General features: G+C 36.6%; 1 pseudogene; it reads left to right on the top strand.

The window, feature by feature from the left end:
- The first annotated feature begins 8,267 nt into the window (after positions 1-8,267).
- Positions 8,268-19,983, top strand: LOC107647085 (uncharacterized; annotated as a pseudogene).
- The last annotated feature ends 6,346 nt before the right edge of the window (positions 19,984-26,329 follow it).

The raw sequence follows: 26,329 nt of genomic DNA, 5'->3' as shown, positions 1-26,329 counted from the left end.
AATTCAATCTGCTTTATAAAATTCAAAACAAGTCTCCAAAAATATACTTGAAATCACCATCTCGCAATAATATTCAAGAAAATTAGGATGTACTTGAAAAGGAGTCAAGCCATACAAGAAAAGATCTCAAATCAAAGTAGTTTAAACAAGATCCACTAGGCATGAGACATCAAATAAGCTTTCAATTGATCCTAAAGAATACAAAAGTCATAGAAAAGACAACTCAATCATTAGTAATCTCTCAAGGATAAGTCTTTGACTAAAAACTCTGGTAGAGACAATGAGAGGATAAATGATGCACTATTTTGAAACGAATCAAACTTACTCATATAAGAATGAGATTCATAAAAGAGGACAAACCAAGATCAATGGCAATATTCACAAGATGTAAAAGATCAGTTAAAAACAAAGTCAAGCATGACATTTAAGGAAGACTTTCGTCCGTTCGTAAGAAGAAAGCCATGAGTCCAACATTTTCAAAAGAACAACAATGGCATAAACCATATAGCATGCTAAATCAAACTCAATTCAAAATAAGTTAAGTAGAGCTTATCAAACGAAACTCAACCGAAACAAAAGTGGTAAATCCTTTCTTTTCAAAATTTTGAAAAATATTCAAATACATAATCAAATGAAGATGTGCATTGGAACTATAGTAAAATTACTAGAAAGTCAATTGTAATTCAAAGTAAATGCAGTTCCGTAAACCAGTAAAAGTACGGTCGAGGTATTAGGAATAAATAGTTGTTAGACTGTATAAGTAATCTCAAAGTTTCATATATAGAAAAGTATATATCTAATCAACAGCAATTTATAAAATCTCAAAATTGGCTGTGATCACTGTCAAGTAAGAGAAAAACTGAATCAACAATTTCTCAAAGAATGGACTCAGAACCCGGAGTTAAAAGTCACAGCACATTAAGACAAGTTCAAGGCTATATCAAAGAATACTTGAATCAAGAAGAACTCAAACAGAGGAAAATAGATGCAACAGGGATCTTAAACCAGCATATGCACTTAAGGTCAAACAAGAATGCATATCGATAGAGGAATAGAGTTGAAAAATCAAACTACTTTCCAAAGGATTAGAAAATAAGGACTTCAAGTTAGGATACAAAAGAACAGGTCAACTCGAACAGAATTCAAGACACACAACTGAATAGCCTCGAGAAATAGTTTCTAACGTTCCCAAAACCCGCGATTCGCTTTACTCAAAACTCGTATTTCATCTATGATAACCCATCAGTGCTTTCATATACATAATTCACCAGTATTAATCTGGCCAAACTGAATCTCAGGAATTATGCAATGCAAGACTAACAGCGTTAAATCAATAGACCGTCATGTGCACAAAGCTCTAATCCTCGTCATTCAACAAGACCTAATACATGACAAACTCTCTGAGTATGCAATTGAAGCATAGTCAGTCTATTCCTCAGGCTCTACAGGAAGAATTGCTCTGATACCATAATGTAACACCCTAACTACCAAAGCTCGCACTTCCGGCTGCGCGACTCTGATAGTTCGGACATTACGACGACACTTATATTAATTAATACTAAAATATGAGCCTGTTTAAAACTTTAAACCGCAATACCGCTCCCAAAGATACTTTCGTTCGATAACGTACATCCATAAATACCATACAACTTACAAAAACTCATAAAGAGTACATCCATATATATACATAAATATATATAAATAATATTACAAACATAATACAATACAATTCCTATCCCTCTTACAGATTATATCAAGATAAAGGCGAGGGTGCAGTAAACCATAACTAAAACAATACAGAGCATCACAACAACAATTAAATAAGCTCTTCGTAACTTCTCCGCCCATATCCTGAAAGGGGAAAAATGTAGGGGGGTGAGAACATCATCCTCGAAAGGGTTCTCAGTAGAGGGTTTTTGGGAATTACTGTAATAGGATACATGAAGATAACCGCACCAGTGATTCATAACCGTCTTATGCCTCCTTTCAAAAACAACGGTTTACAATGAAAGTAAAGTCGGAAATCTTTTCGGAAAGAAGAACGGTTCAATTCTCAAAAACTCAAAAGCCTTTCAAAACGGTTTATCTATGCGGAACCAAAATAGCTTTTCATAATTTTATTCCAAACCAGAAACACAAAAGTGAAATCAACCATCGGTTCACCTCATTCCAACCACGGCCCTAGGCCCAAACAATCCAACCAGCAACCAATCACCACAGTCCAACAGAGTCCCAGTAACAAACACAAATAGAAGGATGCAAGCACAAACAAACAGTTATTGCAAGTAGAACAATTAGCAATTAGTCACATAGGAAAACCAAGTATAATATACACACCCAAACAATGTCACATAAATGCATATGATGCATGCCTGTCCCTAGTAGCTGATGATATCATCTGTCAGTTACCAAGCCAACCCGACGTGTCCGGTAGCTAACCCGGACACAGTCTCTCTGTTGCGCTTTATTATCATTAGAGGGTATCTGCGCCCTGTCGCCATTAGAGGGTATCTGCGCCCTGTCGCCATTAGAGGGTATCTGCGCCCTGTCGCCATTAGAAGGTATCGGTGCCCTGTCACCCTTACAACCAGAGAGAAAACACAAGCATACTCGCATACAACATTCATCTCAACCATCCGGATTAAATTCACAATTCATTCGATTGCATACATGCATTTATACTCAACCATGGATCACCATCCATCTCAGCCATCCGGCTCACGGTTCAATCCAGAACCAGCCATGTTATCAATAAATACAGCCCTTTGGCTTAAGTTCATAATTCATAATTAGCCATACAGCTCACAACTCATTCGGCAATCAGCCATAGTTCAATAGCATACACGGCCATTCCGGCTCACAACAAAGCAACACTTCCACCATTCAACATCATCAAATTCATAAAACCGGCATTTAAGCCATAAATCACTTTTCTCAAGCCATTTCACTTTGAAATCAAATTTCAACTCTTTTTAGCCTTGGCTTTAACGATCTCATTCCTCAAATCATCTCAGGCTCATAAGCCAAATTTACTCAAAGTGAGTTCCCTTTTTAAAACAAAGCCACTCTCGGCATTCTCTTTCCAAAACTTCCAAAACCATGGAAAGTTAAAGATTCATTTTGGGAACATTCAAAATCACCCATCCCACAATGGGATTTTATAACAAAGTTTCTCGACAGAGTCTCAAGTCTTTAGGGGAGAATAGCATAACTCATTTCGCCGAATTCATTTAAAATCATTAAAACCTTGGCTTTCCGATTTGAGTAATAAAATAGGATCTAAGCCAAACCGAGTCACGTAATCATTTACTTCTTTCAAAGCCGTTTCCTTTACTTAGGCAAAACCAGCTTCAACCCCCATGATAAATTCTAAAGCGTTTCAACTGTTCAAAATTGTTTTAGTCTTGCAAAAGTTCAGAGTTCAAAGAGTACTTAAAACCTTTCTCAAAACATTTCAAAATAAAACTTGTCAATAGACATTCAGGTTCTTTCAAAGTCATTGAAACTTCTTTAATTGAAACCCCCAAGTCAAATTCAAAGGCATAAACCCTTTTCGCATTCAAACAGCTTTAAAACACAAGTTTCATCTAAATAACTTTCTCTTGAAAGAGATACAATGCCTTTCTTAAGAAGCAAGACTAAATCACAATTTCCTCTTTACTAACTCATTTCGAAAGCATGAATCATCCTTTTCTTGATAATTCAAATAAAATAGCAGAAGTCTTTAACTCATCATTTTCCAGACAACATTTCAATAAAGACTCGGATTTTATAGAAATTTCGGCAGCACCTCCCCTAAAACTTGGACTTTTGCCACCCGGTTCGGGTCCCAACTAAACCGTTTCTCATTCCTTTTCAACAGCTCAAAACCAGAAATCAATTCAAAAGCAAGCTAAATCCAACTGTCGCCTCAATGGCATACCTCAAGGAAACCATTTCAAAAATCAACTCAATATCAACCGATTTAACTCATTTATAAAGCTTTAAAGAATCGGTTCCGCAATAAATCATTTATCAAAACCAGAGCAATTAAAGCAACCCAGGCTGGATTTCAAGAGCATTCTATCTTTCACATCATCAAATAATTGACTCAATTCAAACCAATCCTCAACGGATTAAACTCATTTCAAATATTTAAAGAATCAACTTCAAACATTACATTTCACAAGCCACACAACAATTCAGCCAAGCCAACATCCATAATCGTTCGAGTCAATCAAATAATACATAAGGCAGATACAATCACTAATTACACCATATCTCACATCAGTATCCATATGTAATAATTCCAATAATAAACTGTAGTTTTCAGAAAGCGCCCCTACCTCAAAACGCAAATCCATAACCCAAATGCCTCATCAATTCCTTTCTGTCTCAAACCGAACTGGCGGCAACCAAAACCTCAGCTCCAAGCCACTTTCGCAACAGTCTCAACAACTCTAATCGCAACATACAACAACCGAAACTCAATCTTATAGCAATTAACGCCACAAACCTCAGCGTATGATAACAGAACGGTAACTAAAGGGCTTTCAAATCGAAACGCTTACCGAACTAAAGAAAGAGCGGCTGAACCGAAACAGCAGTGGTCTCTGAACCGGTTTGGCGGTGGCCCCGGCAGCCACCTCCAGCGGCTGCGGCAACCCGACTCCGGCAACGGTGACTGAAACCAACATGCCGTAACAATAAAACTCCAGAATCTCATAAGAAACAAAAATCAAATTCGAAACCCTTACCGGCATACTTTTTCCAGCGACGGCAGCAGGGTCTCAAGCGACAGAAATGAACAGAAGCTCCGGCGGCGGTCCCGGAAGTCACAGAACCATCCCCGGCGGTCAGAATCACAGAGATGCAGCTCCCTTCTCCGGCAGCGACACCGGCGGCGGCCTGAACCCCTTGACATCATCAGAACAGCCGGCGATGACCAGGGACGCGATGAACACCACGACAGCCACAGTAGCAGCGGCGTCGCAGTAGCGGACCCCTCTTCACAGCGACCCAGCGGTGGCGGTTCTGGAGGAACGGCGACGGCGGCTCAGCAACGGCGATGACAGCAGCGTCGCCTTCCCCTCGCGCGAGCACGCGCGCTCCCTCTTTCTCGTGTCGGGCTCCTGCATCGCATCCCTCACGCCCGCAGTCCTGGGTTCTACGCGGTTCAAAGGCGATCGACGGCGAGGTGCGGCGGTCAAACAGCGCCTCCTTCCTCTCCTGTTCTCGATCCGAATGGCGGTGACAAGGAGGATTCGACGGTGGCAGCCTCCAGACAGGGCGCCTTCCTCTCTTCGCACGTCCTCCTCTCTTGGTTCTCCATCATCGGCGACAAGGAAAACTGACGGCGACGTCGGCACAGTCACGCAGAACGGCAGGGTGTGGGTCAACGGCGGACGCGATTCCATCTCTCTCTATCCGCGAGTCCCCTCTCTGTTTCCCCTCTTCTCTTCTTTGAACCCCTCCTTTTGCTTCGTTTGTTTCTTCCTTTCTTTTCCTTTTTGCCTCTGCGTGTGGGTGTCTAGGGTAGAGGGGCAGCAGCTGCTGCTGCTGAGTGTGAGTGAAGGAAACCGGGTCGGTTAGCGGGTCACTGGGTTAGGGTTTCATTTTCAAAAATTAGGGTTAGGGGTATTTTAGTAATTTCACTTAAAAATAGGGATAATATAGTAATTAGAAATAAATTCTAATCCAATAATAATAATATATAAAATACTATTTGTTCATCAACTCTACAATTATTTTCAATAAAATGCCCAAATCAAATAATAAGAAATAATATACTTAATTTCTTCATTTTTCAAAATAGCAGTATTAATATTTAAAATATTACTTATCCAATCCAAATCATATAAAATACTTATTATTTTATAACTATCAACTTTATAATTCAAATATAGAAAATAATCCAATAATTATAAAATTGGATAATAATCATAGCTTATCTCAAATCCAATAAATCAAAACTTGCCTTAATTATCTTTAATAAAATAATTTCTGAAATTAAGGCTATAAATAACCATATGATTTTGAGACTTGATCATAATAAGACTTTTCAAAAATTCTGGGTCTTACATAACCACCTTCCTATCATAGTTTACACAACTTCTGAGTTCTGATTACCCTTTTTCTTTATTCCTTTTTATGCAATTAAAAATAACATACCAACATCTCCTACTCTTTCATTCGCCTGACTAAGACCTACAAGATAACCATAGCTTGCTTCAAATCACAATCCTCGTGGGATCAACCCTGACTCACTTAGGTATTACTTGGACGACCTAGTGCACTTGCTGATTCAGTTGTACAAAGCGTGGGGATTCACACACCAAGTTTTTGGCGCTGTTGCCGGGGATTGTTCGAGTTTGGATAACTGACGGATTATCTTGTTCCCTAGATCAGGTAATTTTTTATTTATTTTGTTTGAGTCTTTTATTTTTATTTTTTTCTTCTTTATTTTCGAACAAAATTAAAACCTTTTTCAAAAAATTTTTCTTTTCTTTGTTTAATCTTTGTTTTTGGTTTGATTCTTTTTGTTTTTGTTCTTGGTAATTTTCGAAAATTTTAAGTCTTTCTTTCAAAAAAAATTTTTAAAAATAGTTTCTTTGGTTAAATCTTGTGTGAATTTTTAAGTTTGGTGTCCTTTTATTGTTTTTCTTTTAATTTTCGAAAATTTTGTGTTTGATTTTCAAAAATTTTAAGTTTGATGTCCTTTACATGTTCTTGTGTACTTTGAGTTTCTTGAGTCTTGTTCTTAGTGTTCTTCTTAATCTTCAATGTGTTATGTTTTCTTTGTGTTTTGATCTTAAAATTTTTAACTTTGGTGTCCCTTGGTGTTTTTCTTTAAATTTTAGCACACCAGGTCCATTTAGATCTAAAAATTTTAAGTTTTGTGTCTTTTATTTATTTTTCTCTTTCGTCATTAAATTAAAAAATAAAAAATATATCTTTTCTTATCTTTTATTAAAATTTTGAAATTTTTAAATCAAAAATTCAGATTTTAATTTCAAATTTTTTATCTTATCTTATCTTTGTTTTGAATTTCAAAATTCAAGTATTTTTAAAATAAAATCTTTTCAAAAAATCTTATCTTTTTCAAAAATCTTATCTTATTTCAAATTTCAAAATTCAAATTTCAAAATTTAAATTTCAAATTTTAAAAATCAAACCTTTTTAAAATTTAAATCTTTTTCAAATCTTTATCTTATCTTGTTGACTTTTTCAAAATTCAAAAGTTAAAATTTCAAAATTTAAAATTTAAAATTTAAAATTTAAAATTCAAATCTTTTTAATTTAAAAACTTATCTTTTCTTAAATTTCTCATCTTATCTTACCTAACTTATCTTATCTTTTCTAATCTCAAATTTTAAAATAAAATCTTTCTCAAATCTTTTTAGTTTCTAATCTTATCTTTTCTTATCTTTTCTAATTTCTAATTTTAAATTCAAATCTTTTCTAATCTTATATCTTATCTTGTTTTCAAATCTTTTCTAATTAGTTACTTATCTTCTCTCTCATCTTTTGCAAAACTTACTAACTAATTCCTCTCTCTTTTAAGTTTCGAAATTTCTTAATTATTTCTTTTATTTTCAAATTAGTTTTCCATTTTTATTTTATTTATTTATTTAATTTTTGAAAAAAAATTATTTTTATCCCACATTCTTTCTCTTCTTCTACCTTTCTTCATTATGAACTCAAATGGGAATGAAGAGTTCAGAAGAACTCTGGGATCTTATACAAATCCCACTGCTGACTTCTATGGAAGAAGTATTAGCGTACCTCACATCAGAGTAAGTAGCTTTGAACTAAACCCTCAACTCATTACTATAGTGCAGCAAAACTGCCGGTATTCAGGACTTCCACAGGAAGAACCTATTGAGTTCCTGGCAGATTTCTTAAAGATTGCTGACACAGTACACAATGAGGGAGTTGACCAAGATGTCTACAGACTATTGCTCTTTCCTTTTGCTGTAAAGGACCAAGCAAAGAAGTGGTTGGATAACGAGCCTAAAGATAGCTTGAAAACTTGGAAATAGTTAGTAGACAAGTTTTTAAATGAATACTTTTCTCCAAGAAAGATGACCCAACTGAGACTGGACATCCAAGGCTTCAGACAAGGAGATAATGAATCTCTTTATGATGCATGGGAAAGGTATAAAAGGATGCTAAGAAAATGTCCCACTGAAATGTTTTCAGAATGGGTACAGTTAGACATCTTCTATTATGGACTTTCAAACATGGCTAGAATGTCTTTGGACCACTCTGCTGGTGGTTCCATACACATGAGAAAGACCATTGAAGAGGCTCGCGAGCTTATTGAAACAGTTGCTACTAATCAGCATCTGTACTTAGCTGTTGAGACTTCTATGAAAGGAGAGGTTAAGGCCATATCTACTGAACCTAATCCTCTAGAGCCAGATGGCCCATTGACTCAGCAATTGCACGTCCTTGCCCAGTAACTACTGGAACTGCAAGAGGCTTTGCAAGAAACTCAGGCTTCTAACAGGAATGTAGAAGCCCAGCTGAATCAAACAAGGCAATAGTTATCTAAGCAGATAACAGAGGAATGCCAGGCCATTCAACTAAGGAGTGGGAAAACATTGAATACCCAACCTCATAACAATAGCAGGTTAGGAAAAGAACAACGGATAGAGGATAACCAGGTCTCTGCACAAGATAGCTCTAGGCGTTTAAATGCCTAGGGAGGTATCACTCCTGGCGTTGAACGCTAGGAAAGGGCAGAGACTGGGCGTTCAAACGCCCAAGGAGACAGCACCCTTGGCGTTGAACACCCACAAGGGAATGATGCCCCTAGCATTGAACGCCAGGAAGGGGGCAGCAACATGGGCGTTGAATGCCCAAGCAAGGGAGGCCAGCCACATACTGATAGCAACCCTCCTAAGCAAGCTAGTAACCCCCTTCTAACACACATGGCACTCACCCTTCATCAACCAAAGTTGATGAGTATAAGGCTAAAATGCCATTTCCTCAGAAGCTCCATCAAAAGGAAAAAGATAAACAATTTGCCCGTTTTGCAGATTATCTTAGATCACTAGAGATCAAGATCCCTTTTACAGAGGCTCTTGAACAGATACCTTCTTATGCTAAGTTCATGAAGGACATCTTAAGTCATAAGAAGGATTGGAGAGAGACAGAAATAGTCCTCCCCACTGAAGAGTGCGGCGCAATTATTCAAAACAACTTACCAGAGAAACTTAAGGATCCAGGAAGCTTTATGATACCATGTAGTTTAGGTTATGCTTGTACAAAGACTGCTCTATGTGAACTTGGAGCAAGCATCAACCTAATACCTGCTTCATTAATAAAGAAGCTTTTCTTAACTGATGAAGTCAAGCTAACCCGCACATGTCTTCAACTTGCTGATGACTCTATTAAGATACCATCAGGCGTATTTGAAGACATGATTGTTAGGGTTGGACCCTTTGCTTTTCCCACAGACTTTGTGGTGTTGGACATGGAAGGACACAAGAGTGCATCCCTTATCATAGGAAGACCCTTCCTAGTTACAGGACGAACCCTCATTGATGTTGAAAAATGGGAAGTAACCCTGAGAGTTAATGAGGAAAAGTTCGTACTGAATGCTGTAAAAGCCATGCAGCATCAAGACACTCCATTGGAATGCATGAGCATTGACCTCATTGATTCCCTAGTAGAAGAAGTAAACATGGCTGAGTCTCAAGAAAAGGCTGAATGACATCCTTACTGATGAACAACATTACTTGGAAGATCCCTTGGAAATTCCTAAGGAAAAGGAGAAGCCTCCAAAGCTTGAGCTCAAGCCATTACCGTCTTCCCTGAAATATGTATTTCTGGGAGACGGAGATACTTATCCTGTGATCATAAGCTCTGACTTAGAGCCACAGGAAGAAGAAGCACTAATTCAAGTGCTTAAGACACATAGGACTGCCCTTGGGTGGACTATAAGTGACCTTAAGGGCATCAACCTGGCCTGATGCATGCTCAAAATCCTACTGGAAGATAACGCCAAACCAATGGTGCAACCACAAAGGAAGTCACTAAGCTCTATGAGGCTGGGATCATTTATCCCATTTCTGATAGCCCCTGGGTGAGCCATGTCCAAGTTGTTCCCAAGAAGGGAGGCATTGACTATAGAAGACTCAATGACGCCACGAGGAATGATCATTTTTCTTTACCATTTATTGACCAAATGCTAGAAAGACTAGCAGGGCATGCTTTTTATTATTTCCTGGATGGATATTCTGGGTACAATCAAATAGCAGTGGATCCACAGGATCAAAAAAAGACAGCATTCACATGCCCATCTGGCGTGTTTGCCTACAGGCGAATGCCATTTGGCCTGTGCAATGCACCTGCCACTTTTCAGAGATGTATGTTATCCATCTTCTTTGATATGGTAGAGAAGTTCCTTGAAGTGTTCATAGATGACTTCTCTATTTTTGGAGACTCATTTGACTCCTGCCTTGATCATCTGGCCCTAGTTCTGAAAAGATGCTAAGAGACAAACCTGGTTCTAAATTGGGAGAAATGCCACTTCATGGTAACTTAAGGCATTGTTCTCGGACATCGGGTCTCAAACAAGGGCATAGAAGTAGATCAAGCTAAGGTGGAAGTGATTGAACGATTGCATCCTCCTACTAATGTCATGGCAATCAGAAGTTTCCTAGGACATGCATGATTTTATAGGAGGTTCATAAAAGATTTTTCTAAAATCACAAAACCCCTGTGTAATCTCTTGGCCACTGATGTTCCATTTGTCTTTGACCAAGAATGCCTGAATGCCTTTGAAACCCTAAAAGCCAAGTTTGTCACTACTCCTATCATCTCTGCACCCAACTGGAACTTACCATTTGAACTGATGTGTGATGCTAGTGACCATGCCATTGGCGCAGTTCTGTGGCAGATACATGACAAGCTTCTGCATGTCATTTATTATGCTAGTCGTGTACTAAATGATGCGCAGAAGAATTACACTACCACAGAAAAGGAGCTACTTGCAGTGGTTTATGCTATTGACAAGTTCAGATCCTACCTAGTAGGATCTAAGGTCATTATCTATACTGACCATGCCACTCTAAAGTATCTTCTCACTAAGCAAGACTCTAACCCCAGACTCATAAGATGGGTATTATTCTTGCAAGAGTTTGATATAGAAATTAGAGATAGAAAGGGCATAGAAAATCAAGTGGCTGGCCACTTGTCTTAGATTGAACCAGTAGCAGGGACTTCTCCTCTCTCCACTGACATATCTGAATCCTTTCTAGATGAGTAACTCTATGCCATCCGGACAGTACCTTAGTTTGCAGACATTGCAATCTACAAGGCCATAAGGTTCATTCCCAAGGAGTTTAACAGGTAGTAAGCCCGGAAACTCATGCATGATACAAAATACTACTTGTGGGATGAGCCATATCTCTTTAAGAGATGCTCGGATGGAATAATCCGACGATGAGTAAGAGGCACAGAGAATCCTATGGCATTGCCATGGCTCGGACTATGGAGGACATTTTGGAGGTGAGTAGACAGCCACCAAGGTTCTCCAAAGTGGCTTTTACTGGCCTACTCTCTTTAAGAACTCTAGAGAGTTTGTCTGTAACTATGATAGTTACCAAAGGGTTGGCAATCTCCCTCATGGTCACGGAATGCCTCAGCAAGGAATCCTAGAGATTGAGTTGTTTGATGTATGGGGTATCACTACAAGGAAACCTAATTTCAGCGGCTATATTAGGGGAGCGGTCAACTAGAACCGCCGTCGCTGCTACCCTAATTTCACATACCAGCGGTTGAGAGCAACCCGCCTCTGAAGAACTAACCCAGCGGCGGCCATCATTTTCGCTCCACGGCGGTTTGTGGAATTCGCGCCATTCTATGATTAAACCGCCTAATTTCTCTTTCATTCGCACTTCTCGCTAGCTCCACTACCCACTATCCGCCATTACCTCAGTTCTTCATTCTTCCAAAACCTAGCTCGGTGCCCAGAACCCCAATTCCAATGAACAAAACTTCTTCGTGCAGAATGAAAATCTGCAACAAATCATGGCTTAGCAAAACCATACGCATTTGTTCCTGTCTCTGGTAAGATAATTGTGTTTTTCTTTGTTCTTTTCTGATTCAATTTTATCCTTCTTGTAGTTAATAATCACTGATAACCCATTATCTTATTATCTAGTTGTTTATCCTTCTTGTTCATCACTTTGAGAATGCACGAATTTCTCTCCTGAAAGTCAGCAATTTCTGCAATTTAAGGTTACTCTGTCTCTTTCTCTACTAGTAGGAATTTAGGGGTTTATTGGATATAAATTGTAAAGAGGAATTCGTACTTTTTTTTTTGATATTAGGAGGAATTCGTACTTATTACTTAATAATGTGTTAATTAAAAGACAATCTAGCTTGAAACTAATAACAGTAAATTGTCCGATGAAGTAGTGTGCTTGAAGAAGCTCTTTATGTGATTTGATTTGTAGTCAATTTGTGTAATTTCATTGATGAATTTATCATTGGGTTCGGAGTTGCATATGTAATTATATTTTCTGTTTAAATTAGTTCTCAATTGATTTCTAAATTATGAATTAAAATGAGAAACTAAGAGAAGAAGGAATGGTGTGTTTGTTTATTTGTGAGCAAAGTAAAAATTCTGCAGAGAACAATAATCATGACAAACAAAAAAAGAAGCAAAATATGAGATACAAAACACAAGAAAAAATAGATCCAAAACTGATTATAGGTAGAATTTGACTACAATGGAATAATAAAACTCCAAAGAAACCACCACGCACATATATCAGAGAGGTATTTAATTTGTTTGATTAATTGGGTTTTGCAGGTTTTAAGCTAAAATAGTTATCCTCTCTGGTCTATATTCTTAGCAAAGGAAGCCAAATTGAGTCAAGACTAACTTTGGCACAGGTAATAATTATTAGTATTTTAAGATTTGTCGAATTTTGTTGATGAATATTGATAATTAAAGTAAGCAAAAATGGATTATTTATTTTATTATGAATGCTAGCCCTGTTTTCTATTGATGTATTCATTGGTAAGGAAGATTCACATTATGAGATCTTAGCAATAGTAATTAAAAGGATTCAAGATTTAAAAAAGTGATTTCTGCAGTTTCTTTAGTTTTGTATTTTTTATTACTACTTTACATGCTTTTCTTTGATTAGAAACAGAACACATGCACACACATTTAGATGTCCAAAAGGCTTGATTCATTATACAGTTATTTGTTAGTTTCGTGCCTCTTTATATATACACATGTGAGTCATTTAGCTTTTACAAACTTTTATAAAATAAAATAGTTCATGAGTACTCAAATAACATGGATGAAATTATGGATTCATTAGTATTTTAAGATTTGTCGAATTTTGTTGATGAGTTTTGATAATTAAAGTTAGCAAAATGGATTATTTATTTTACTATGAATGCTAGCCCTGTTTTCTATTGATGTATTCATTGGTAAGGAAGAGTGATATTATGAGATCTTAGGAAGAGTAATTAAAATGATTCAAGATTTAAATAAGTGATTTTTGTGGTTTCTTTAGTTTCGTGTTTTTTATTATTACTTTACATGCTTTTCTTTGATTAGAAACAGAACACATGCACACACATTTAGAGGTCCAAAAGGCTTAATTCATTATACAGTTATTTGTTAGTTTCGTGCCTCTTTATATATACATATGTGAGTCATTTAGCTTTTACAAATTTTTATAAAATAAAATAGTTCATAAGTACTTAATAAGATGGATGAAATTATGGATTCATTAGTATTTTAAGATTTGTCGAATTTTGTTGACGATTATTGATAATTAAAGTTAGCAAAAATTTATTATTTATTTTATTATGAATGCTAGCCCTGTTTTCTATTGATGTATTCATTGGTAAGGAAGATTGACATTATGAGATCTTAGGAAGAGTAATTAAAAGGATTCAAGATTTAAAGATGTGAGTTCTGCGGTTTCTTTAGTTTCGTATTTTTTATTATTACTTTACATGCTTTTCTTTGATTAGAAACAGAACACATGCACACACATTTAGAGGTCCAAAAAGCTTGATTCATTATACAGTTATTTGTTAGTTTCGTGTCTCTTTATATATTCATATGTGAGTTATTTAGCTTTTACAAACTTTTATAAAATAAAATAGTTCATGAGTACTCAAATAAGATGGATGAAATTAGTTCTTTGCATGGACTTAAAACAGCTGATTTCCTATCCACTACTTCTCTTCCATGTTCTCTGTTGTGCACCTTCTCTATTGTGCACCTCCAGCAATTTATACTCTGAACAATTTGGATAAGAAGAGATTCTTGACAACTTTGAAAAACGTTACTGTTCCTGATGGTTATGCAAGCAACATATCAAGGTGCATTGACCTAGAGTCTCTTAAGTTGAGTAGGGTGCTAAAAATTCTTGATTGTCATATACTTATGGAGCAATTTTACCATTAGCCATGCGAACAGGGCTACCTGATGAGGTCTCTGCAGTGCTTATTGAGATGTGTTCATTCTTTAGACAATTATGTGGTAAAGCGTTAAGTGCCCCCTCTTTGAAAAAGTTGCAAGATCAAATTGTCATCATGTTATGCCACATGGAAATGTTATTCCCTCCTTCATTCTTCACAATTATGGTTCACTTGATGGTGCACCTTGTAGAAGAAGCTAAACTTGGAGGCCCTGTCCATTATAGATGGATGTACCCTATTGAGAGGTAAAATTATTAGCTTAGATCGTTATTTATAACTTTGTTGGATAGTATTTAATCTTCATTCCTGGATAGGTATTTAAGATACTTGAAGTCATATGTACGTAACAAAGCACAACCAGAAGGATCCATAGTACAAGGATACTTAATGGAAGAATTTCTTACATTTTGCTCCAGATATTTAGAGAACATTGAGACTAGATGGAATCAACCTCGCCGAGTTGATGATGAACCAACCCATGAAGAATCAAATTCTTGGTTAGATACTTTGTTCCCTCAAGTAGGTAAACCACTTGGTGTTTTCTCATATTTCACTTTAACAGCCACTGAAAAGTTACAAGCTCATAGACATGTGTTAACTAATTGCTCCATAGTTGACAACTATCTCCAGTGAGTATTTCAGCATGTTCTAATGCATATAAGTAAGATTCTTTTAATGACTTTTAATCCTAATATTAAGACATCTGTAGGGAGTTTAGAAACATTGTATGAAAGCAATTAAGAAGTCGTACAAGAAATACATCAAAGATAGACAAGAAAGTTCATAGAGAGTTTGCAAGTTAGTTCTCTACCCGTGTGAGTCAAATTCTTCCTCTCTGAAGTTATTTTTTTTCAATTTTCATCATATGAAGTTGATAAAAAATTCGTCATACTTTCTTAGATTGTTCGAGATCTTGATAAAATTGAAGAATCTAAGAGAACGGTATTTTTTAGTCTTGCAAAAGGGCTGATTGACCAAGCAAGAAGATTTTTTGCATATAATGTCAATGGATACAAGTTTAGGACTGTAAAACGTGAAAAAGGTTTAAAAACTCAAAACAGTAGTATTTTTGGGACATTTAGAACAAGAAGCTACTCCCGCAATAGTGATCCCAATATGAGGTTTGGAGAAGTTCCTTATTATGGAAAGTTAGTCGACATCATTGAACTTAATTATGATGGTATATTCTTTGTAACCTTGTTTAAATGTGAATGGGCTAATACCACAAACCCAAGGGCCATGAAAGTAGATAAGTTAGGTTTTACCTCAATCAACTTTAGTAGATTGATACATACTGGTGAGCATGAGGATGATGAGCTATATATTAAGGCTAACGAAGCTCAAATGGTTTATTATGTGGAGGATGAGAAAGAAAAAGGTTGGAGCATACCAATTCAAGTAAAGCCAAGAGACTTATATGATATGGGCAATGAGGATGAAGACATAATTTATGACAATGTGGGTTATCCATCACAAGATTTGGGACAATTTTTCCAGATAACATTTCACATGTACCATTAGCAAGATCAATTATAGACGAAGAATGTTTAGAGTAATGTAAGTCTTTAGTTGCAAGTCATAGAGTGTTATGTATTGTTTTCTTTCATAATTTTATGTTTTATTACATATACTTAATAGTTTGATTTAGTAGTTTCTTATTTCTTTGGTTGTTGGTTGATTAAATTAAGTACTATTATTTCATTTTCATTATGTTATTGATATATTAATCTTAATATCTCTTGATACATTGTAGAAATGACTAAGAGAAAGATTGTTTCTTCACGTGAGAATACATCTACTCATGAGTTTAATGATTCACCATCCGTTGATCAAAATGAGTCCTCTGAATCCATAGAGCCTGAACCTACTTTATCTGCTGGTTCAGAAGTTCCACATGTTCAATTAGATGTACAAGAAAGAAAGTCCAATAAGTACTGGATAGTTGATTTGGAAGGTACATTGTTAAATTTAGTTTAATTATAGCACTGTATATTTAAATTTCTACAAGGAAGGAAGTATAATAATGTATGGTATACGACTTGAATAATTTGATAGATGCAAATGGAATGATTAAGGAAGGTCACTTAAGGTTGAAAGATGTGTGGATGCTGTCTCATAGAACTAAAATTATTGTGCATTGGAATGAGCATGGCCAACCGATTGGTGAATCTGGTGGACTTTTAGGCTTGTTTTTAGGAGTTGTTGCTGGAAATTTCAAGAACTTTCCTATAAGTTATGAGAAATGGCCTTTGGTTCCAACAGAGTCATACAGAAATGGAGCCTATAGGGATATTATTCAAGTTCTTTTTTATTTAATTATTTAATAATAATTTAATTATTTTCAATACATGAACTCCTATGTTCTGCTATTGTATCATCCTAGGACAATTTTAGCTGTTATTTATTAATGAAAATAAACGTCCCCTAGCCTAATATTAGTTAGGTATGTACCAATGTCTTTATCCTATATTTTCTTTTTTTGAATAATTGAAGATGGGTTATTCATAAAAAAGTTCCTAGCTAGCTAAATCTCTTAATTAAATCTGTATTGGCCACTCACCAGATATTCGATGCTTTATTTATTTAACTATTGAATGTGCCTGGTTAGGTAATCAGATAATCAACTTTATTTCACTAACATTAAAGTTAATTTCATTCTTCTCTTTCTTCATCCTTCTTTTTACTTCTACCCTTTTGTTTTTGTTGTTATCAGAAAAATAATTGATGTTTAAATTTTATGTTGTCAAATTTATAAATGAAAAAACAAATTTAAAAATTGGTTCTGTGTTTCTTTTTATTGGAGGCAAGAAACTTGTCTTTTATTTTATTTTATTTTATTTTATTTTTAGGCATTCATTGTTTTACTATGTGCTTTCTTAGCTTTTTTATTTAGATAAATATGTAAAGTATATTACTTCTCCCAATATGCATAAGTGCACCACTATCAAACAATTTGCTGATGAACCTCTCTATTCATGTTAGACTTATTATTTTTAATAATTTTATTTTACAATTTTATTAAAAAATTAAATCTTATTTTGTTAAATTTTAATTTTTCATTTATAAAATTTTGGAAAAACAAGAACTAAAATTAAGAATTGAAAATAAAACTACAAATCAAAGAAGCGCTAATTTTCTGTTGAGTTGTCTTCTAGAAATATTACCTAGCTCATGCTAATAAATATGTATTGTACAGGAGGTGATTGATTTTTGGTCTATACTTCTGAGCATTCCTTGGTGCCATAATTTTTTTATGCTGCATGCCTCTTATGGCCATATTATGCTATTATTTTAGTTGTAAATTACATTTTGTGGTTCTGATATGCTAATAATTAACTTCCTTGGTGCCATATTATGCCAATAATTAACTTCCTGGTTAATTATTAGAGCAATTCTAATATGATATTTTCGGGTATTATTTTTAATTTCCTTTGAGATTGAATGTTAGACCGAGCATTGAAGTGACAAATTTCCTGCATCTCAGATTGGCAATTGGGCATAGCATGAGTCTTTGAACATTTTTGTGAATTATGTTCCAATTTTAGTTATTAATAAGTTTAAATAATTTTACATGTAAGTCTATGTTACAATTATTCAGGTTAATTATTTTTATGTTTATACTATGTAAAGATTCTTTAAAGTTGATGATGGACAGCAAAAGAAGTACACACTACAAAATCTTGGCAGGAAGTGGAAAGATGATAGATGCAAATTGTTTAATGACAATAATAATTAGAATCTTACTAGGGAGCAAAATATAGCGTTGTTACCAAAAGGAGTTGGAGTCAGCTTGGAGCAATGGGCAACTTTTATTGATTATAGATTAAAGTCCAGAACTCAGGTAATTGTATGAACACACATTCTATATTTCACTTTATATTGACAAGTTGCTAATTGAATTTGCATGTGTAGGAAATGTGTGAGAAAAATGCAAGTAATCGAGAAAAATAAATAATTCCTCATACACTCGGATCTAAGACAATTGCTAGGAAGAAACACGAGTTGGTTTGTGATTGAGTCCTTATCAGGATAATATTATGTTATTTAATTTTTACATGCGTTGATATTGAATTCCCATTTATTGAATTGATAGGAAACTGCAAATAAGAGAGTTTTTACTAGAGTTGAAATGTATCCAATTAGTCATAAGAAGAAGGATGGATCTTTTGTTAATGATGAGGCTAGTGAGAAAACTGTAAGCACTTTCACTTTATTTTGGCTTTATTTGTTAATGATAATGAAGATTATTCTACTGATGATGTATTTCTCAAATTTTTACTATAGGAACAATTAACTTTGATTCAAGCTAATGAGAGTTCTACTGATGATGCATATATCAAGTTATTTGGAAAAGAACACCCGGGTCGTGTTAGAGGTGTAGGATCTGGTGTTTGTCCATCCCAAGTCATAAAATCTTCTAATAGTTTAGGAGGGGTATCTTTTTCATGCAATCATAACTTTGATATGGCTAAATTTCACTCTATGAAAGTAGAATTACAAGAGAATAAAGCAACAATTTCTTTATTACAAGCCCAGGTGACATATTTCATTAATCATTGTATGGGTGAAAAAGTGCCACATGACTTTCCTACAACTACGAATAATGGGATAAATATTATATATAGGTTTTTTTTCCTAAATCTTTCATTGTGCATGATTTAGTAAAATAATGATTTAGTTATTATTGTTCATTTTCTTAATTTGTGCAGATGGCTTATGCCTTTTCATGTTAGGCTTAAATTATTTAATGGTCTTTGTTTTTATTCTAACATTTTTTTTATTTTTAATCCTAGGTTGCAGACTCTCCAATAGAGACAAAGTCACCTTTTACTACTCCATGAAGTAGTTGTAGAATTTTATAATTGAAGTGACTGAAGATTTTTATTTATCAAAGTAACTCTTTATTTTAGGCTTTTAGCTTAGTTAAATATTAGTAGCAAAATTCTTTTCTAATTCAATTTTAGTATTGCGTTATTTGAATTTACTTTGAGATGTAAATATAGGTGTTAAACACTGATCGTGTTGGATTTATGATTATGTAAGACTTATTAAGTATATATTATATTTTGAAATGCAATGTTCATATTATTTTGGTTAATTTTTCTATTTTACTTTGAATTGTAGATTTTAATATTTGTAATAGTTATTTTTTCTATTAGGATCCAAGCATTAGGAATTAGTTTATATAAAAATTTGTTTATTTTTTAAAAAAAACATGCTGCAGTTTTTGCGGCGGTTAAAAACCGCCACGAAATTCATTTTAGAAGTTCCTGTCAACCTTTTAGCGGCGTTCAAAACCGCCGTGAATAATCAACGGTAACTAAAATTTTAATTTTTGTGGCGTTATACCTATTCTGCCTGGTTCAAGCGCATAGTGGCGGTTATTCCAGCGGTTCTTCAAAACCGCCGCCGCTACTGTGCCGACGGTTGACCTGGCCGCGTTTTGCTCACTGCCGGGAGCTTATTCTAGCGGCGGTTATAACCGCTACAACCCCCAAAATAACCGCCGCCGCTTCGCTTTTCTGTTGTAGTGTATAGATTTCACGGGACCCTTCCCACCTTCATACTCAAACACCTACATCCTTGTGGCAGTAGACTGTAACACCCTACCATACAGAGTCTTATGCTTAAGTCATAATCTAGAGATGGCAAGGTATTACGACCTCTAAAACAAAAATCTAGTACGTATAGTACTGTGAATAAGGATTATAACTAGGAGCCTTTGTAGAAAAAGGGGTAAACAAAAATCGCAACTCGAAAGCACAACACTCCGATCGATAACGCAACGAGCAAATGATAAGTTAACGCGAGATTATATATATACAAACGAGTGTCAAAAACGGGAATATAAAAACTCAAATCCGGATGCGAAGATAACCGGTCCGAGCATAGCAATATATATATACATATAATAAAATAAGGAAACCCCAAAGGAAACCCAAAGGGACACAAATACAGAACCCTATTCTCCAAAAATCTCCTATAAGAGGAGTCATCACAGTTTGTATTATTTAGTGGAGATAAAGGTATCTAAACAAGATATATAAACCAAGACGGAGTCCCGAAAACAAAGGATCTTCGCTAATCCAGAAGTCTCCAGTATGCCTCAGCGAGAAACCTCACGTCCTGCATCTGAAAACCACAAAATCCGCATGGGTGAGAACCAGAGGTCCCCAGCATGGTAACATTTTCCACATATATAATACTTGATAATAGAGGAAAGCCGAAGGCAATCCTAGAACTTCCTCCAGATAATATCAAAGCTTATAGACAAACTAAACCGTAAGTGGCAACTGACTAAAGATCCTTCAGTCTAACTAATACTTCCCTTTCCAATACCTTCAGACCTCCCAACCACCAGCAGGAGTATAATATAGCAAACACAGTTATATCAGACAAGAGATTTACAAATAGGAACAGATAAGGCATTTAGACAATTAGCAAGTAATATGCAGTCAAATAGGCAATCTCAAACAATTCATATAGTATGCATATGATGAATGCCTGTCCCTAGTAGCTGATGATATCATCTGTTGGTTATAGAGCCTACCCGACAAGTCTTGGTAGCTAACCATTGGACTGTCCCTCTGTCATGCATCCCTAACTCGAGTTATACTCATCATAAACTTGATCATAATCATGATCCATATCCATCACCTCACTGGTGAATATTTACGGGGGCGAGCTCATCCGGGCCTTTCACAGTGCCTGGCCACACTTACGACATAGGGTCAAAAGAGCTTCGTGTCTCAACCTGGAGCACGTGGTGGCTAGCCACTGCTTCATCCCAGGGAAACCCTCATCTCCGATGGTGGAAGTGCAAACATTCACAATTCATTCAACAGCATATATGCATTTATACTTAGCCATAATCATGACTCCGCCGTAACACGGCAATAATCTAGCCATCCGGCTCACGGTTAAATCTATATCCAGCCAATTCATAAACAATTACGGCCCTTCGGCCCATGGCACAACAAGCACTTCCACCGCCATCCTCCGCATCTCACATAATCATCTTTGATCCTCATTGATCATTCATTTTTCCGTTACTTCACTCGTAAGTTACCACATTTACTAGCCCCTTGCCTCATTGCTAGGCATATTATAATGATTTAAGACATAAGTGGTGAGATCGAAGGCTTAGAAGTATGAAATTTGGCTTTTAAAACTCAAAAATCAACTTTGGGATGAAAACAGGGCCACGCGTACGCGCACTCTACGCGCACGCGTGGATGGCCACAAAATCTCATCAACGCGCAAGCGTCATATGCGCGGACGCGCGGGTTGAAAAATAGCCAAACGACGCGCGAGCGTCAACCACGCGTACGCGTGGGTGCTCTTGCGCCCCAGGCACAAAACTGGCACAACTCTGGCACAACTCTCGGGAAAATAGCTGGACATTTGGTGCAGCGCATCGACGTGCCCGCGCACACCATGCGCACGCGTGGATGGTGCTTTCTTGAAGAACGGCGCGTACGTGCCAAGTGCGCCTACGCGCGGAGGGTCATTCTGCTAAAAAATTTTCTAAGTTAAAAGCTGCAGAATTTATAAATTCAACCCCCAATCTTCCGACGGACATAACTTTCTCATTTTAAATCGTTTTTCACCCGTTCTTCAAACGGCATGGATATCCCGGGTCCAATTTCATTTCTAAATAGATTTGGCACAAATCAAAGATCCGTAGTCCAAGTTATGTCCCGTCAAAGTATACCCAAAAACCATGTTTTCATACAAAACCATAAAGTGCCATTTTCAAAACAAGCCACTTTCAACTCTTTTCAAAATCAATCAAAACATGCCAATTTCATCCCTTTTCTTTGAAATCAATCAAAATATACCAAAATCAACATCAAGCTATCCTCAACTCACACATTGACATTTTACCAAATTTCCCAAAATCACCATCCAACCCTTTTAACACTTCTCAATCAAATGGCTAAAGGACAAACACAATATCATGTCATACATCCTCCCTCATCCCAATTTTCAATAATACCATTTCCAATCAACCATCATTATACATAATCAACATCATACTCACCATCAGCATGGTACCACCCACCAATTCAACCTTAATCATTCATCAAGCATATATCACAACATGCATTTTATCATATATCACAAAATCAAGGCATCAATATTCATAATCACATATATGATCACATCATATATCTCAACCATTTAACAACATAAACCATTCAATGCCTATATTAGGGCCTCTAGCCTAAGTATTTCCTACCACATTACATATTAGATACGAGAAACTGAGACCATACCTTAGCCGATTTTCCAAGCTCAACCGGAGCACTTCCAAACCACTTGTCCACAAGCTCTCAAGGTCTCAACACCTCCAAGAACAAATTTTATCACACAAAACCCTCTCCCAAGCTTCCCAAAATCACCAATCAAGCTCCAACTTTCACATATACACAACCTAAGCCACAATCATCATACCTATACACAACATCTCAATACCCAACATCATAGAACAACAAATTACACTAGGGTTGAGAATTTTACCACACCCAAGGTCCAAGGAGACAAGATTAACCTTCTCCTTCAAGAGAGTTGGGTCCTATAACATCAAAGAGCCCAAAATCTCAACATTTCATTCATGAAACTCGAAAACAAGGGCTGGAATTTCAAAGAAAAAAACGTGGCTTACCTTAAGATTGATTGTATGGGTTTTGTAGGGCTCTCCGCGGTGAACGCGTGGCCGTAAACGGTGCAGCGATCGGAGCTCTATATCAAAAGTTATGGTGGTTTGAAGATCAACCAAGGGAGAGAACTTGAGAGTGTTCTTCCCCCCTCCAAATCAATTTCAGCGTGTGTTTGTGTGTTGTGAGGAGAGAGAGTGCTGAAAACTAGGGATTTGGTTTAGCTTAGTTGGGCCAAGGGCCCACTTTGGATCCGGTTGGCCCAGTTTGGTCCGTTCGGTCCAATCTTGGTCCGATTTCTATAAAATTAGTACCGAAATTCTCGTCTCACTCTCCTCTATCACATTTAGCCATAAAAATAATATTTTTGGCTTTCTAGAATAAATTCTCATTTATGGGTTAATTAGCCGTTAATTAACGCTCCGATTCACCGAGTGACACTGACGGCGGTTATTCCAGTGGTTCTTCAAAACCGCCGCCGCTACTGTGCCGACGGTTGACCTGGCCGCGTTTTGCTCGCTGTCGGGAGCTTATTCTAGCGGCGGTTATAACCGCTGCAACCCCCCAAAATAACCGCCGCCGCTTTGCTTTTCTGTTGTAGTGTATAGATTTCACGGGACCCTTCCCACCTTCATACTCAAACACCTACATCCTTGTGGCAGTAGACTATGTGTCTGAATGGGTTGAAACAATAGCAACACCCACTAATGACAGCAGAATAGTAATGAAGTTCCTCCAAAAGAACATCTTCAGCAGATTTGGTGTCCCTAGAACACTAATTAGTGATGGAGGTATTCATTTCTGCAAGAGACAGCTGGATTCTATCTTAAGCCGTTACGGAGTTCGCCATAAAGTAGCAATACCGTATCATCCCCAAACAAATGGACAAGCTGAAGTCTCAAATAGAGAACTAAAGTGAATCCTAAAGAGGACAGTAAGTGCCAATAGAAAGGATTGGGCTAGAAAGCTTGATGATGCTTTGTGGGCATACAAAACAGCTTTCAAAACCTCCATTGGAACTTCACCATATCAGCTGGTATATGGGAAATCCTGTCATTTACCAGTAGAACTAGAACACAAGGCCTATTGGGCTACTAGATTCCTCAACCTTGCTGCTAAAGCCGCAGGAGAGAAACGGCTGCTCCAACTAAATGAGTTGGATGAATTCCGCTTAACTGCATTTGAAAATGCAAGGATCTATAAGGAAAAAGCGAAAAGGTGGCATGACAAGAAAATATCTTCTAGAGTCTTTGAACCAGGACAGAAGGTCCTGCTCTTCAACTCAAGACTCAAATTATTTTCTGGGAAACTCAAATCCCGTTGGAAGGGACCCTATGTGATTACTAGTGTATCACCTTATAGGCACATAGAACTTCAAGGTAAAGATCCTGAAAATAGGATCACTGTCAATGGACAGAGAGTTAAACATTACCTTGAAGGAGATATAAAGCCAGGAGGCTCAACACTGGCACTAAGTTAAGTACAGTGAAGTCCAACTAAAGACATTAAAGAAGCTCTTGTTGGGAGGCAACCCAACCATAGTTATTATTTATGTTTTCTTTAATTTAATTTTGTTTTTCTAGTCATTTTCTGCAGGGTCATGATCATGTGCAGCAGTAAGAACAGAGCAAAAATGTTAAGTAGTGAAAACAGCACACTTTGGATGGAGTGTTACTGGCGTTAAACGCCAGCTAGGAAGCACTGGCTGGGCGTTCAACGCCCCCAATGGGCAGCATAGCTGGCGTTGAATGCCAACCAGGGAGCAGACCCTGGGCATTCAATGCCAATGCAGAGGGCAGGGATTCTTAAATTCCTAGCCTCTCAGAACCACTGGGTCCCACAGCATCTTTCCCATTGGTCATATTTGTTCGAGGACGAGCAAAACTCTTAAGTTTGGTGTTGCAAAAGATTTGCTTTGTGACTCCTGTGACTCCTACCACTCTTAAGTATAATACCAAAGACAGAGGAGTAACATTGAAGAGATCAAGCACTACATTAGATCCTCAAGGAGGAGCACTAGCTGCCACCATTAAAGGTGGATTCATTCTCTTTAACTCATTCTCTTATGCTACTTTTCTGTTTACTGTTATATTTTTTTTATGTCTGTTCTATTGTTCATACTGCATGATCATTTGCATTTATGTCTTAAAGTTATAAAATGTCCATATATCTCTCACCTTACTTAAAAGAAAATTTATTTGAAAAGAATTGAGAGATACATGAATTTCAAGTTTATAATAAGAATAGTTCATTTATTTTGATATGGTGGCATTGCTTTGGTTTTTTGAATGTATGAATAAAAAGTGCATATTTGAAGTTGGAATTCTAGAATGTTGGCTCTTGAAAGAATGATGATGAAAGTGAAGTATTATTGGTAATCTGAAAAATACAAAAATTGATTCTTGAAGAAAGAAAAAGCAGCAAAAAGAAAAAGTAAAAGCATGTTGCAAAAAAAAAATTTAATGCATGCGAAAAAGAAAGAAAAAAATGGCGAAAAAATAAATAATAAAGAGAAAAATCCATTACTGCCCAAAAATGCAGGAAAAGGTGGGCAGATTGAAAAAGCCAATAACCCTTTAAACCAAAAGACAAGGGTAGAAAGGATTCAAGGCTTTGAGCATCAATGGATAGGAGGGCCTAAAGGAATAAAATCTTGGCCTAAGCGGCTCAACCAAGCTGTCCCTAACCATGTGCTTGTGACGTGAAGGTGTCAAGTGAAAAGCTTGAGACTGAGCGGTTAAAGTCGTGATTCAAAGCAAAAAAAGTGTGATTAAGAACTCTGGACACGTCTATCTGGGGATTCTAGCAAAGCTGAATCACAATCCGAAAGGGTTCACCCAGTTAAAGTGTCTGTGGCATTTATGTATTCGGTGGTAATACTGGAAAATAAAGTACTTAGGGTCACTGGTGCACAGAAATTGTGACGGTTCATTCCTTAGTAACGGCGCTAAAAACTTAATACGCACGTTCATAATCTTAGTTCTTTGTCACAACTTCGCACAACTAACCAGCAAGTGCACTGGGTCGTCCAAGTAATAAACCTTACGTGAGTAAGGGTCGATCCCACGGAGAATGTCGGCTTGAAGCAAGCTATGGTCATCTTGTAAATCCCGGTCAGGTAGATTCAAATGGTTATGGTGAATTGATAATTAAAATATAAATGAAACGTAAATTAAAGATAGAGATACTTATGTAATTCATTGGTGAGAATTTCAGATAAGCGC

Source organism: Arachis ipaensis, chromosome B6 (assembly GCF_059453495.1).
Source record: "Arachis ipaensis isolate K30076 ecotype BB chromosome B6, ASM5945349v1, whole genome shotgun sequence".
In the NCBI taxonomy this organism is placed as follows: domain Eukaryota; kingdom Viridiplantae; phylum Streptophyta; class Magnoliopsida; order Fabales; family Fabaceae; genus Arachis; species Arachis ipaensis.
This window is presented reverse-complemented; position numbering and strand designations above follow the sequence as displayed.